The following is a 5,000-nucleotide window of genomic DNA, read 5'->3' as shown; positions in this document are numbered from 1 at the left end:
TTCAATTCCCTTCAACCAGCACACACGACATGCTGCTGCGTTGGTAAACCTGTAATGTATGTTTTGATGTCCAGTGGATTTCATAGGAAACATCTGCCGTGTGACCTCGTGTGTGCTTGGGGGTGGGGGGGTGGGGGGGAGGAATAAAGTCTTTTTTTTTTTTTTTTTTTTTTTTTTACGTTTTTCTTCTCTTCACTTTAAGTTGGTTTTCTTTTCTTGTTTATTGTGTCTTTCTTTTATTCACTTTTAATTAACTTTCTTTTCCTTTTTTCTTCTTCTTCTGTTTCTCGTTTTTTGTTTGTCTCTTTTCCATCTTTTATCTTCCTTAGTTCTTTGCTGTTTTCATCCCAGCTTTGCTCTTCTCACCTTCTTTTCTCTTCGTCCAATTTATCTCTCTATTTTTCCCCCCATTGCCTTCGTATTTCTCTGCCTCTCTGCACCACCAATTCTTTTCTCTTGTCTCTATTTCTATCTCCTTTTCTAGCTGTTTTACCCACCATTATGTCTTCCTTTATCTTTTATGCAATGGCCTTCCTTGCAGGTAGATAAAAGCGAGAAAATGTGTGGTCTTTGAAAGCTTAAGATTGATCCATGCTTTATATGTCTATTACTTTCTTACTTTCTAATCTATTATCAATTTTTTGTTATTATTGCTTTAATCATTGTTATTATTGTTATTGCGGTTGTGGCTGTTACTGTTATTATTATCATAGATATTATCATTAGTCACATTAATGTTATAATAATAACAATGGTGATAATAATAATAATGATTGTTTTTATTATTATTATTATTATCATTATTATTATAATTATTATCATTATTATTCTTATTATTCTTCTTATTATTATTATCATCATTATCATACACACATACACACACACACACACATACACACACACACACACACACACACACACACACACACACATATATATATATATATATATATATATATATATATATATATATATATATGTATGTATATACATATATATATCCATTGTGTATATACATGTGATAACGCTGATAATGATAATGGTAACAGTGGTGATGGTAGTTAAGAAATATAATAATGATATTAGCAACAAAATAAGCACACAAGCACACGGGAGCGTGAGATATTGTTCCATCAGCTTTAATAGTCCCAGACTCAAGCGGGAGGTCCTGCAGGAGTCCTATACCCCCCCCTCCCCCCTTCAATCCTCTCCCCCCCTCCCTCTCCTTCCCTCTAGACACCTCCTCTCCTCCCCTTCAATGCCCTCCCTCCCTTCCTCGATCCACCTCCCTCTCCCTCTCCCTCTCACCCCTTTCTACTTCCCCTCCTCCTCCTCCTACTCTCTCTCTCTCTCTCTCTCATGCCTTTTCTTATCTTCCGCCGCCAGCATTATCTTTAACCCTCCCTCCCCCCCCCTTCCCTCTCCTGCTCCCCCCCCCCCCCTCCACGCGCGACCCATTTCCTCCGTTCCCTCCATCTCCTCTCTTCCTGTCTCTCTTCCTTTCCCTCTCTCCCTACTCCTGTCTTCTTCCTCCTCTCCTCTCTCATCCTTTCGTCGCCTCCTCTCTGTCTATCCCCCCTTCTTCTCTTCTATTCTCTTTCCTAGTTCTCCTCTATCTTTTTCTCTTTCCCCTCTTTTCATTCTGTCCTCTTTCTTTTTCCTCATTATCCCCTCCTTTTCACTGACTTTTTCTTTTTTTTCTTTTTTTTTTTCTTCTTCTCTTTCTTCACCATTTCATCCCTTCCTCGAGATCTCCTTCACACCCCCCTCCTTCTCTATCCCCCTCTCCTATCTCCTCCACCACTTCCCCTATCATCTCCTCCATCCCCCCCCCCCCATCATCCCCTCCTCCTTCCCCACCCCTTCTATCTCCTCCCCATCGCCTCCCGTTTTTTTTCCCTAAACCCCCCTCCTCCTCCCTCACCACCTCCCCATTTCCTCTTCCACCCCCTCCCCCTGCTCCCTCTTTATCCCCCCCCCCCTCCCAACCATCTCTCTTCTCCAGCCATCACCCCCTTCCCCCCGTCTCCTCCAACATGACTTCCAACCTCCCTCCCCCAATCCTCTCCACCACCCCCCCCCCCCCACCTCCTCCCCCCACCCGAAAAACAACATAGATATTTCTTCTTCTCCTATTTCTTCTCCTTCTTCTTCTTCTTTATTTTCTTTTTCTTTTTTCCTTTATTTTTTTTTTTCGTCTTCATCTAATCTAGCTTCATTTTCTTCGCCTGATTACTTATTCAAAGTTGAGTCGAGATATTAATTAACTCATTAAAGTTCCCGGATGAGCTATTACCTAAACCTTTGCTTTGTTAGTTATTTTTTTTCCGCTAAACTTTGACAAGTTCGCGAAGGAACATCCTGTCACGCTCTTTCACCAGGTTGGGGGGGAGGGGGGAGGGGGGGAAGGGTTGGTGAGTCATGTTGGTGAGTCGCGTGTTTTGAGTCAGAACGGGGGATGGCAAGAATGGAAGGGGGGGGGGTGGAGGGTGAGTCATGTTGGTGAGTCACATGTTTTGAGTCACAGGCGGGGATGGCAAGAATGGAAAGGGGGGGGGGAGGGGTGAGTCATGTTGGTGAGTCGCGTGTTTTGAGTCAGAACGGGGGATGGCGAGCAGAGAGGGGGAATGGAAGATGAATAATATTGGTGAGTCTTACTTTGAGTTAGAACAAGGCACCAGGCGTGGAGAATGAATGAATAAGAGAGAGTGAGTCACATCTTTCGAGTCAGACCGGGAACGGGGGTGGCCGTTGTGAGGTCAGAGTGGTGAGTCACATTTTTTGAATCAGCATGGACTCATGTGACAGGCGTGGAGGATGAGTCAGCGTGAGGGAATCGCATATTTTGAGTTATTGAGAAAGTAAAATTATAAAAGCAACAAAAGATAAAAGAGAGAGAGAGAGAGAGAAAAAAAAGATTATGAATCAGATTATAAGAAGAATGAGAATTAATATCTTACCTAGATAATTCATGAAAAAAACTATCTATCTATCTATATATATATATATATATATATATATATATATATATATATATATATAAAGATATTAATAAGAAAAAAATATGAACATAGTTAATGCAATAATATAATTGACACGATCCTGAACAGACGCACACTTCAAACAAACCTGTCTGCAAATTTTATGCAAATGTCAATTGAATTCGCACATTTTTGCTCCTTCCTTCGTCGACTCGTTTGTCAATTGTGAGAGGAGAAAGAGATGTATTTCCTTTTGTATTTCAATTCTTTTTTTTTTGTTCTTTTTTTTTTTTTTTTTTTTTTTGATTAAAAGGAAATCTGAATTCACATTTTCACGTCTGGCCGACGCCCACTATCGAGATTTTTGTTTTTTTTTGTTTTGACATTTATTATCAAATTCTGTTTTGAATTTTGTATGTGTGGGATTCTTTTCTCTTTCTCTGATTTTACTTCGTTTTGTTTCAGTCTGCTTGTCAGTGTGTCTGTCTAGCTGTCTCTCTTTCTGTCTGTCTGTCTGTCTTTCTCTATATTTGCATCTGCGTGAATGTGAATTCGATTTTGAAGCGTGCATGGACAGAAATTAACCGGTCAAAGCAGCATATACTATACATTGAACACACACACACACACACACACACACACACACACACACACAGGGAAGGATGTGAGATCGGCCGAGCAGGATGGGCGGGTTAGGCAGAGGAGAAGCAGTCCCTGGGATGGGGAGGGTTGGAGGGGGCAGGGGATAGGGGCAGGGGCAGGGGCAAGGGGGGAGGGGAGACGCGCTAGTGAATACACGGAGGGGCATTATGACGAGACGCCCTTGGGACCGGCACCCGAATTGGCAATACTGCAAAGAGATTGCGGCAGATAAAGCACGGTTTGGCAGGAAGGGGTAGGGAGGAGGGAGGAGGGAGGAAGAGGGAGGTGGGAGGGAGAAGGAGGAGGGAGGGGAGAGAGAGGAGGGAGGGAGAGGGAGGGAGAAGAAGGGAGAAGGAGGAGGGAAGTGGGAGGGAGAAGGAGGAGGGAGGGGGGGGAGAGAGGAAGGAGGGAGAGAGGAGGTGGAAAAGGGAGGGTGAGGGAGAAGGTGGAGGGAGGGAGAGGGAGAAGGTGGATGGAGGGAGAGGGAGAGAGAGGAGAGAGGGAGAGGGGGGAGAGGAAGGAGGGAGAGGGAGGGAGAGGAAGGAGGTGAGAGGGAGAGGAGGGAGGGAGGAGAGAGAGAGGAAGAGGGAGGAGGGAGGGAGTGGAAGAGAGAGAAGGGAGGGAGAGGAGAGAGAGAGAGAGGAGGGAGGGTGAGGGAGAGGGAGAAGGAGGAGGGAGGGAAAGGGAGGTGAGAGGGAGAGGAAGATGGAGGGGGAGGGAGAGGGATGAAAGAGAGAGAGGGAAGAAGGAGGAGGGAGGGAAGAAGGAAGAGAGAGGGAAGAAGGAAGAGAGAGGGAAGAAGGAGGGAGACGGAGGTAGGAAGGAGAGGAAAAAGGGAGGGAGAGGGAGAAGGAATGGAGGGTGGGAGAGAGGAGAGAGGTGAAAGGAGCAGAGTGGGAGAGTGTCTCATTTGGGGGGAGGGGGAGAGGGGAAAGAGGAAAGGAGAGCAAAGGGTGAGACTAGGGTTGGGAGGGCGCGGGGGGGGGGGGGGGTTAAGAGAGGAACACGAAGAGAGGGGAGGGAGAAGGAAGAGGAGGGGGAAGGGGAATGGGAAGGGAGTTGACCTAGAATGGGGGGAGGGGAGGGGGGAGTATTATTGCATATTGAAGGAAGTGCAAATTGGGGGCGCGAAGTTACGTAAGAAGGGGATGCGAAAAAATATTGAATAAAGAAAGAATCAATAAATCATAAACATACTGGCACAAACAAAATTAAGCATGTACACACTCACACATATACATACATATGTGTGCATATATATATATATATATATATATATATATATATATATATATATATATATATATATATATACATATATATATATATATCTGTGTTTGTGTGTGAATATACAAACACACACACACACACACACAC

This window comes from Penaeus chinensis, chromosome 6, assembly GCF_019202785.1.
Source record: "Penaeus chinensis breed Huanghai No. 1 chromosome 6, ASM1920278v2, whole genome shotgun sequence".
Taxonomy (NCBI): Eukaryota; Metazoa; Arthropoda; class Malacostraca; order Decapoda; family Penaeidae; genus Penaeus; species Penaeus chinensis.
This window is presented reverse-complemented; position numbering follows the sequence as displayed.